Source organism: Ornithorhynchus anatinus, chromosome 14, assembly GCF_004115215.2.
Source record: "Ornithorhynchus anatinus isolate Pmale09 chromosome 14, mOrnAna1.pri.v4, whole genome shotgun sequence".
NCBI lineage: Eukaryota > Metazoa > Chordata > Mammalia > Monotremata > Ornithorhynchidae > Ornithorhynchus > Ornithorhynchus anatinus.
Window position 1 is genome coordinate 22,963,633 of NC_041741.1, and position 11,936 is coordinate 22,975,568.

The following is an 11,936-nucleotide window of genomic DNA, read 5'->3' on the forward strand; positions in this document are numbered from 1 at the left end:
ATTGAGCGCTCACTCGGTGCAGAGCGCGGCACTCATTCATTCAGTAGCATTTAGTGAGCGCTTACTCTCTGCAGAGCACTGCATTCATGCATTCAGTAGTATTTAGTGAGCCCTTCCTCTGTGCAGAGCCCTGCATTCATTCATTCAGTAGTATTTATTGAGCCCTTCCTCTGTGCAGAGCACTGCATTCATTCAGTAATATTTATTGAGCGCTCACTCTGTGCAGAGCACTGTGTTCATTCATTCATTCAGTAGTATTTATTGAGCGCTTACTCTGTGCAGAGCACTGTACTAGGCGCTTGGAATGGACAATTCGGCAACAGAGAGAGACCACCCTGCCCATTGACGGGCTCACAGTCTAAGCAATAAATGGAATCAAGGGGATGAACATCTCATTAAAACAATAGCAATAAATAGAATCAAGGGGATGTATTCATTCATTCAACAGTATTTATTGAGCGCTTACTCTGTGCAGAGCACTGTATTCATTCATTCAATAGTATTTATTGAGCGCTTATTCTGTGCAGAGCACTGTACTAAGCGCTTGGAATGTACAAATCGGCAACAGATAGAGACAGTCCCTGCCCACTGACGGGCTTACAGTCTAATCGGGGGAGACAGACGGACAAGAACAATAGCAATAAATGGAATCAAGGTGATGTATATCTCATTAACAAATAAATAGGGTGATAAAAATATATACAAATGAGCAGACGAGCACAGTGCTGAGGGGAGGGGAAGGAAGGGGGGAGGAGCAGAGGGAAAGGGGGGAAAGGGGGCTTAGCTGAGGGGAGGTGAAGGGGGAGCAGAGAGGCAGCAGAGGGAAATGGGGAAGTTCAGTCTCGGAAGGCCTCTTGGAGGAGATGAGCTCTAAGTATACCCCCACCCATCAACCTCTGCTATGTATTGAGCGCTCACCATGGGCAGAGCACTGTACTAAGACACTACAGCGGGCGAACATGGTCCCTCCCCTCAGGGAGCTTCTATTCATTCACTCAATCGTATCAATCGAGCGCTTACTTCGTGCAGAGCACTGGACTGAGCGCTTGGACTGTACAATTCAGGCCCAGATAGAGACAGGCCCTGCCCAACAACGGGCTCATAGTCTAAAGCGTGGCTCAGTGGAAAGAGCCCGGGCTTGGGAGTCAGCGGTCATGGGTTCGAATTCCAACTCTACCACTTGTCAGCTGGGTGACTGTGGGCAAGTCACTTCACTTCTCTGGGCCTCAGTTCCCTCATCTGTAAAATGGGGATGAAGACTGTGAGCTTCACATGGGACAACCTGATTACCCTGTCTCTACCCCAGCGCTTAGAACAGTGCTCTGCACATAGTAAGCCCTTAACAAATGCCAACATCATTATTATTATTATTAAACGGGGGAGACAGACAAAGAAAAACAAAACAAAGTCTCCAGGGGGAAGGAGAGGGAGATCTTGGCTTAGTGGGAAAAGCCCGGGCTTGGGAGTCAAGGGACGTGGGTTCTAATCTAGGCTCTGCCGCTCGTCTGCTTCGCTTCTCTGTGCCCTTGGTGACCGCATCTGGAAAATGGGGATGAAGGCTGTGAGCTCTACGTGGGACAACCTCATTCCCTTGTATCTCCCCCAGTTCTTAGAACAGTGCTTGGCACATAGTAAGCACACTTAACAAATACCATTATTATTATTATAGCTATAATTCTGTTTACTAATATTAATGCCTGTTTTACTTGTTCTGTTGGGACTATAGCTCTCTAATTCTATGTATTTATATTGATGCTCTTGATGCCTGTCTACTTGTTTTGATGTCTGTCTCCCCCCTTCTAGACCATGAGCCCGTTGTGGGCAGGGATTGTCTCTCTTTGTTGCTCAGTTGGACTTTCCAAGCGCATAGTACAGTGCTCTGCACACAGTGAGCGCTCAATAAATACGATTGAATGAATGAATGAAGATTGCAGCCCCTCACCTGGGTTGAAGATTTCAACCCCCGTTTGCAAACACTTTGCTCTTGCTGCTTGAAAGTTCCCACATCTTGTCAGAAAACTGGGGCGAACAAGGCTGGGAGTAGAAGTTTGAAGATTAGAGAGGCAAGAAGGAGAGCTTCTTCACAGCTGGGAATCAAGAGAAACCGGGGAAACCACAGAAACTCACCCCTTGGCCTCTGTGGCCACGGGTCACGGCCTACTGCTTTCGCTGCCACTGGAGCTATTTTGCAGGCTTTGTGCTGGCAAGTTGGTTAAAGGTTAATTTAAATTAAATTGCAATTCGTTGAAGATTGCAATCTAGAAACAAATCACTGCTGCATACCTTCTGTGAAGCTGACCCATGAAAGACGACCAACTGAAACATTGGTATGTGGATTTATAAAAATGTACAGTTCTGCTGACAAGCTCCTTCAGTACTCGTAACATGCATGTAGGATTCTAGCATTAAGGGCATAGCTGTACCCAAATGATTTGGACAGAAGTCCTCACTCCATTTAAGGAATATCTGAAAAATTTGGCCAGGGAGAAGGGGCTGGAGGGAGCTTTCAAAGTTTACGTTTCTTTGTGTCCTAAGGAAAGGATATTTTGTCTAAAATTTGGGATGCTGCAGTCAGGAGTCTGTTGGTATTTATTTGAGGGTCCCTCTTGAGCTGAGAAGTACTGCTGGTAGAAATCCAGATATAAGGCTGTAAGCTCACTGTGGGCAGGGAATTTGTCTACCACTCTGTTGTAACAGCGCTCTCCCAGATGATTCTTACAGTGCATGATTCACAGAGTACTTTACACAAAGTAAGCGTTTAGTAAATACCACGGATTGATCAAGCCACCTTGATTTCAAGCAGCATGGCGTAGTGGATTGAGCACCGACCTGGGAGTCAGAAGGTCATGGATTCATTCATTCCATTGTATTTATTGAGCAGTTACTGTTTGCCGAGCATTGTACTAAGCACTCGGGCTGTACAATTCAACAACAGAGACAAGCCCTGCCCACAACGGGCTTTTACTCTGCCCTCTCCTGCCTACAGCAGTATATCTCTATCCTTATCTCATGCCCTCTGTCCACTCTATCTGTTTCAGACATCTAAATCCCTCCTCTAACCCCTTGTCTCCTCACCCCCTCCCCGGTCTCTTGCCTCTTAATGATCTGGCCACATACCTAACTGATAAAATTGAAACCATCAGATGTGATGTCCCTAAAATTTCCCCTGCTTCTCCCTAGTGTCTCCCCACTCCTGCCCCTTCTATGGCTCTCCCACACTAACCAGAAGTATCTCAAGCTATCTCCCACCTTCTCTCAAAATTGCTTCCTCCACCTGCATCTCTATCCCCATCCCTTCACCTTATTAAAACACTTGCCTTCCTCACGTCTTCCCTCCCTGACCGCTTTCTTCAACCATTCGCTTTTCAGTGGCCTCCCACCGCTTTCAAACATGTCCACATATCTCCAATCCGAAAAAACCCACCCTAGAACACCCCACAGAACCCTCCGAGGATTGCCCTAACTCCTTCCTACCAAACTCTTCCCAACTCCTCAAGTGAGTTGTCTACAACTCTCTGTCTCCACTTGCTCTCTTCCAATTCTCTCCTTGACCTCTTGTCATCGAGGTCACGGAAACTGGCCTCTCCGAGGTTACAAATGACATCTCCTAGCCAAATCCAAGGGACTCTACTTAATCCTAATCCTCCATCAACACTGTGGTCCACCCCCTTCTCCTAGAAACATCATCTACCTTTGGTTTCGTCGACGTCGTCCTCTCCTGGTTCCCCTTCTGTGTCACCCTTGCACTTGAATCTAACTTTAAAGCACTTGAAGGTCACTCCCTGCTCAGCCCCAGAAGTACTTATGAACAGATCCATAATTTATTTTAATGTCTGTCTCCCCCTCTGGACTGTAAACTCTCAGTGGTCAGGAAACAATTCTACCGACTCTGTCGTACTGTACTCTCCAAATACTTAGTACACATAGAAAGTGCTCAGTAAATAGCATGAATTCACTGACTGATTGAATATGTGATAGCTGAAAAAGTAGATGGGAAAAAAAACGTTTTCACCAACTCCCCTTTGTAGGCAAACTGTGTAGATGACTTGGCTAAAGCACTCCTAGGGTCATTGAAATGAGTAATTAAGGCTCATACCTGATACTAAATCTCCAAGGAGTTCTATAAAAATAGCATAGAGGCCACATTTGTCAGGAAATAAAAAAGAGGTTAACTCATTTGGAAAAACAAAATGGCTGAATAATATCTGTTATAGATTTAATTTCCTCTGTTTTCCCTTATTTAGGCAGGACCATGATCGTTCTGTTCTAGTATTCTCTTGGCATACTCTTAATATTGTTTGAGTTAATTACATTCCCAGAGCTTTTCCAAATTTGTGCCCTATTTTAGCGAGGCAATACTGAAGATTTATTAATAATCAAGCTATGTTCGTCACAGGCATTTGCAAAAAAAATCATGATTTATAGTTACCAAAAAAGAAATTACAAGCACAAGATTAGGAAGCAGCAGTTGTTTCTCCCATCCATGTCTGAAAATGTGAATTCATAACACGCATTCCCAGGTGAAAGATAATTAAGTCTCATTGTAGAGCTCAGCCCACGACCTCCCGCCTACCTTGCCTCCTCCAAATTAGGTGCTTCTCTTATTTTTTAATGCTATTTTTGTAGAACTCATTGGAGATTTAGTATCAGGTATGAGCTTTAATTACTCATTTCAATTCAGCTCAGATAACAACCTGAATTCAAACATATTTCCATCTGAAGAGTCACTGTATGCAATGTGAAATGATTCGGTCATTCCTGCTTCTGAAGGAAAACGGTCTGTAAATCAAGTTCATCAAAACCAGCAGTCTTGTTGACTGAGAGAAGCAGAAATGAAATCATGGAGATCATAATCATTTCTTTTTTCACACGGAATGATTTAGAGAAAGTACAGGAATAATTTAGAGAAAGTACATTTATTCCTCATCACAGGTCATTGTCCATAACTGTAAAACACCAATCTTGCCTTTAAATGGGACAATCGAAAACATATCAATCAATCAATGGTACTTGTTGAAAGCTTACTCTGTGCAGAGTATATATGTATGTATACATATATATACATACATACATATATATACGTACATATATACTCTGCACAGAGTAAGCTTTCAACAAATATATATATAATATATAAATATATATCTAATGTGTTCTTTCCAATCTCTCCATTCCTCCAGAACAGAAATCTAAATCCACGCCTTCAAGGAAACCATTACAACTTTTAAGGAACTCTTTGTGGCAGGCCAAGCTGTGGAAAATGATGAAGCACCTAGAAGTAATGGCATCCCTGCTGAAATCTACAGGTATGGAAGGACATCCCATTTAATAAGTTGAATAAGCTCTTCATCAACATATTGAGCACAATCTGGCTTCAAATCACAGCAGACATCATGTTTGCAGCATATCAGATAGGGGAAAAGTGCAGAGAACAACACCCAGACTTAATAACAATAATAATAATTATTATTATTATTTTAGTATTTGTTAAACATTTACTATGTGCCAGGCACTCTACTAAGCCCTGGGTTGGATACAAGCAAATTGATTAGACATAGTCCCTGCCCCACATGGGGTTCACAGCCTCAATCCCCATTTTACAGATGAGGTCCCCGAGGCCCAGAAAAGTGAAGTGACTGGCCGAAGGTCACACAGCAGACAAGTGGCGGATCCAGGATTAGAACCCAGGTCCTTCTGTCTCCCAGGCCCATGCTCTATCCATTACACACACTCCTAAAAAGTTTTCTTAGATCCAATGAAAATACTCGCCCAAGGCTTAGTGCTTTGAATAAAGCACTTAAATAATACTATAACTACTAATCGTACTTCAGAGAAGCAGCGTGGTTCAGAGAAGCAGTGTGGTTCAGTGGAAAGAACCCGGGCTTGGGAGTCAGAGGTCATGGGTTCGAATTCCGACTCTACCACTTGTCAGCTGTGTGACTGTGGACAAATCACTTCACTTCTCTGGGCCTCAGTTCCCTCATCTGTAAAATGGGGATGAAGACTGTGAGCCTCACGTGGGACAACCTGATTAGCCTGTATCTACCCCAGCGCTTAGAACAGTGTTCTGCACAAAGTAAGTGCTTAACAAATACCAACATTATTATTATTATTATTATTACTACTATTTGACCATCAGAGATCTGCACTCTGGAAATTGTAAACATCTGCATTGGAAAGTTCATTAAGATTCTGGGACTATCAATCAATCAGTATTTATTATTATTTCTACTAATAATACAATTGTAATTGTACTATTAAACTATAATAGTACTATTAAACTATTAAACTATTAAACTATAATAATGATAATAGTGGTATTTGTTAAGCACTTACTGTGTGCCTGGCAGTGTGCTAAGCACTGGGGGGGATACAAGCAAATCGGGTTGGACACAGTTACTGTCCCACGTGGGTCTCACAGTCTCAATCCCCATTTTACAGATAAGGTAACTGAAGCACAGAGAAGTGAAGTGACTTGGCTAAGGTCACACAGCAGAAAAGCGACAGATCCAGGATTAGAACCCATGACCTTCTGACTCCCAAGATAGTGCTCTATCCACTACACCATGCTGCTTCTCTATTGAGAGCTTACTACGTGCAAAACACTGTACTGAGCACTTGAGAAAGTACAGCACAATAGAATTGATAGACACGATCCCTGCCCACAAGGAGTTTACAGTCTACAGCGGGAGACAGACATGAAAATAAATTACAGTTAGCGGAAATAGTAGAGTAGAAGAATATATACGTACGTGCCATGGGGCTGGGACTGTAAGAGGGGACAGTCATGGGAGGGTGGATGGGGGGAAGAGGGCTTGGGGGAAGCCTCTTGGAGATGATGAGATTTTAGAAAGGTTTGAAGGTGGGGTGAGTGGAGGGCTGTCAGATATTGAGGGGGTGGGGGAGAAAAGTGGTTCAGGGGTCAGCAGCCGGCCAGACAAGATGGAGGTACGAAGAATAGGTTGGTATTAGAGGAGTGGAATGTGTGGGTTGGGTTATAGTCAAGATAGGAGGGGGTAAGTTGACCAAGTGCCTTAGAATCTATAGTGAGGACTTTCCTTTCGAGGCAGAGGTAGATGGGTGACCATTGGAGGTTTTTGAGGAATGGGGATATATATGGACTAACCGTTTTATTCCCAAAAGAAATGATCCATACAGCAGAACAAAGTCAAGACTGGAGTAGGGAGACCCGGGAAGCGGAGAGGTCAGTGAGGAGGTTGATACCATAGTCGAAGCGGGAAATGCAGTAATCAAGGGGGATGTGATAAATGCTTGGATCCGCAGGATAGCAGTTTGGATGGAGAAGTAAAGGGTGGATTCCAGAAATGTTGTGAAGGTATTACTTCATGACTCCATGGTTGGCTCTACAAGAGCTGAGGCTGCCCAGCCTGAACCATTCTTCATCACCAGTGGGATAAAGCAGCGATGCCTATTCATTCATTCAATCAGTCATATTTACTGAATGCTTATTTTGTGCGGGGAACTGTTGTAAGAGCTTGGGAGAGTACAGTTTGACACCCAAATCTATATCAACACTCCTCATCTTTCTCCCTCTCTGCCGTCTCGCATTTCCTCCTGATTTCAAGACATCGCTACTTGGATGTCATCCCGTCACCTCAAACTTAACGCGGCTAAACCTGAAGGTCACATCTGCCCGCCCAAACCCTGTCCTCCTAGTCACTTTCCCATCACTGGTGAAAGCACCACCATCCTTCCTGTCTCACAAACCCGTCACCTTGGCATTATCTTTGACTCCTCTCTCTCATTCAACCCACAGATTCAGCCCAGCAGTAAATTCTGTCAATTCGACCTTCACAATATCGCTCAAATCCACCCCTTCCTCTCCATCCAAACTGCAACCACATTAATGCAAGCACTCACCCTATCCCACCTTGATTATTCTAACAGCCTCCTTGCTGACCCCCTGCCTCCTGTGTCTTCCCACTCCAGTCCATACTCCACTCTGCTGCTCAGATCATTTTTCTTCAAAAACGTTCCGACCATGTTTCCCTATTCCTCAAGAAGCTCCAGTCGTTGCCCATTCACCTCCGCGTCAAACAGAAACTCCTCACCATTGGTTTCAAAGCTTTCTGTCACCTTGCCTCTTCTTACCTCACCTCCCTTCTCTCTTCTACATCCCAGCCCTGCACACTCCGCTCCTCTGGTGCTAACCTTCTCACCGTGTCTCCTTCTCGCCTGTCCCCCCAGTGAACCTTGCCCCACGTCCTACCTCTGGCCTGGAACTCCCTCCCTCTTCAAATCCGCCAAACAAAGCCCCCCTTCAAAGCCCTCCTGGAGGCTCGCCTCCTCAAGGGGCCTTCCTAGACCAAGGCCCCCCTTTTCCTAGGCTCCCCCTCCCCTGCGTGTAGCCACAACTTGCTCCCTTTGCTCTATTGCCCCCTCCCCCACCACCCCCCAGAACTTGTGTACATATGTACATAGCTATAATTCTTTTGATTTCTACTGGTGCCTGTTTACTTGTTTTGATGTCTGTCTCCCCCCTTCTAGACTGTAAGTCCGGTGTGGGCAGGGATTGTCTCTCTTTATAGGTGAATTGTACTTTCCAAGCACTTAGTACAGTGCTCTGCATACAATAAGTGCTCAATAAATGCGATTGAATGAATGAATGAATGAATAACCTTCTCACTGTACCTTGATCCCATCTATCTCATCACTGACCTCTCACCCACATCCTACCTCTGGCCTGGAGCGCCCTTCCTCCTCATATCAGACAGATAAGTGCTGTCCCCGACTTCAAAGCCTTATTGAAGGCACATTTTCTCCAAGAGGCCTTCCCTGACTAAGCCTCCTCTCCTCTTCTCCCCCTCCCTTCTACGTCACCCTGACTTGCTCCCGTCATTCATCCTCCCTCTCATCCCCACGGCACATATGTATACAATAAATAGATATTACAGTAATAGTAAATAGTATTACAGTAAATAGATCTGTAATGTATCTATTTACTTGTCTGTTTATTTATATCAATGTCCGTCTTCTCCTCTAAACTGAGAGCTCACTGTCGACGGGGGATGTGTCCTTTCGTGCCTGTACTCTCACAAGCCCTTAGTACAGTGCTTTGCACACAGTAAGCTCTCAATAATTACGATTGAATGAATGAATACAGTATAACAATAAACAGACACATTCCCTGCCCGAGATGAGTTTACAATCTGGAGGGAGAGGCAGAACGCCAGGCAATCAGTCAATGGCAGTTATGCCTAGTGGACCTGGTTCTGCTCATCTGATTATGTGAAACCACTGAAGAGGATGCAAAAGAGACCTGGATGCAAGACTTAGAATACTTTTTGCATCCTTGGGAAGCTCTTTTAACCCCAAGTCAACCAATCAATGAATTGTATTTATTGAGCACTTACCGTGTACAGAGCACTGTACTGAATGCCTGGGAGAGTAGAGTGTAACAGATTTGGCAGAAATGTCCCCTCAGTTCAAGGAGTTTACAGTCTAGATGAGGAGAGAGTAAAATAATTTGTAGATATGTACAAAAGTGTTGTGGGGCTGAGGGCGGGATGCCTATGAAGTGCTTAAAGGGTACAAATCCAATTGCGAGGGAGACGCGGGAGGGAGAGGGAGTAGAGGAAATGAGGGCTTAGTTGAGGAAGCTCCTTGGAGATGTGCTTTTAATAAGGCTTTGCAGGTGGGGAAAGGGATAGTCTGTCGTATATTAAGGGCGTAGTACTTCCAGGCCAGAAGCAGGATGTGGGTCAGAGGTGTGTGACAAGGTAAACATGACTGTAAAACAGTAGTAGATTGGTGCTAGAGGAGCTGAGTGAGTGTACTGGGTTAGAGTAGGAAACAAGGGAGGTCAGATAGGAGGGGGCGAGCTGTTAGGGGGATTTAAAGCCAATGGTAAGGAGTTTCTGTTTGTTGCCGAGGTGGATGGGCAGTCACTGAAGGTTCTTGAGGAGTGGGGAAATGTTGACTGGTTTTTTTCAGAAAAGTGATCTGAGCAGCTGAGTGAAGTTTAAACTGGAGTGGGAAGAGATAGAAGGTAGGGAATCAGCAAGGAGGCTGATGCAGTAGACAAGGTTGGATAGGATAAATGTGTGGATCACCATGGTCACAATTTGGATGAAGTGGAAAGGGTAAATTTTAGCAATGTTGTGAAGGTAGATCCGACCGGACTTGATGACAAATTGAGTCTGTGGGTTGAACGAGAGAGAGAAGTGGAGAATAATTGACAACGTTATAGGCTTATGAGACAGGGAGGATGCTGGTGCTCTGTACAGTGATGGGCAAGTCATGGGAAGGACAGGATTTGGGTGGGAAGATGAGGAGTACTGTTCTGGACTTGTGAAGTTTGAGGCGTTGGAAGGACATTCAAGTAGCACTGACCCGAAGGCCGGAGGAAATACGAGACTGCAGAGAAGGAGAGCGATCAGGGCTGGAGATGCAGATGTGGGAATCATCTAACAATAATAATAATAGTAATTATGGTATTTGTTAAGCACTTACTATGTGCCAGTCACCATACTAAGCGCTGGGGTAGATACAAGATAATCGGATTGGACATAATCCCTGTCCCACGTGGGGCTCACAGTCTCAATCCCCATTTTACAGATGAGGTGACTGAGGCACAGAGAAATGAAGTGACTTGGCCAAGGTCACCCAGCAGACAGGTGGCAGAGCCGGGATCAGAACCCATGACCTCCTGACTCCCAGGCCCATGCTCTATCAACTATGCCGTGCTGCTTCCATAGAGATGGAAGCCATGACAGTAAATGATTTCTCCAAGGGAATGGGACTAAATGGAGAATAGAAGGAAAACCAGCACCGAGCCTTGAGGAACTCGCTGAGTTGAGAAGGAGGCTGTTAAAGAAACTTGGATGGAATAACCAAAGAAACAGGAAGAAAACCAGGAGAGGTCAGTGTCAATGAAACCAAGGTTAGGTAGCTCTTCTGGGTGAAGGGGGTGGTTCAAAGTTTTGAAGGCAGCTGAGAAGGAAACTCAAAACACGTCAAGCATCATCCCAAATACTAGAAAAGAGTCTTTCCTCCCTCTCCCCCTTATACTTTGAAACCTATGTGGGACAGGGACAACAGATTTTAGAACAGGGCTTGACACAAGGAAGCACTCCATACAGTCAATGGTAATTATTATTCAAGAATTGCTAAACACAGATGACCGTACCCTTTTTGTCCAAGCCAGCTGTGGCCTCTCTCCCCCGTCATTCCAGGATCTGGGAAGTAATATAGGAAGGAAGAGGCTGTTGTCAGTAGAATGGAAACCTCCCTTCCACTGCTCTCTGGGGGCAGAGCTGAGCTCTGGTAGGATGTGAGGGAAAAAGATTTCCTCTCTAGACTCTATGCTCGTTATGTGCAGGGAACGTGATTGCTAATTCTGTTGTACTCTCCCATGGACTTAATACAGTGCTGTGCACATAGTAAGTGCTCCATAAATTCCATCGATTGACTATCTGCTGAGTGACCTTGGGCAAGTTACTTTCCTTCTCTGTGACTCAGCTACCCCATCCGTAAAATGGATTTTAAGACTGTGAGCCTCTAGTGGGACATAGACTACGTCCAACCTGATTAGCGTGTACCTAACTCAGAACTTAGTATAGTTCCTGGCACATAGTAAGTGCTTAAAAGAAATCCATTAAAGATAAAGGGAGAAGGGATTGGAGGTGGACACATCAGGAGTGATGAAACATTCAAAGGCAACACAAACAAGAAGAAGAGGCTCAAATTCTCGGCGATGATGGAGGAGCCCAAGAGAGTGAGGAAGCAAGTCAGGAGCAGGTACCCTCCGGGTTGGGAGGGAAGGTGGTGGTTACCACAGTGCTTTTCTTGGTGGCAACAGAAAAGTCCAAGAGCATGTGGGAGCCATTTTAATTCTTTGCATGGTGCATTTCAATCTCTCTAACCAAATCTAGGATAAACAGGAAAGTCGGTATGCAGCTTATCTTAATTATAAG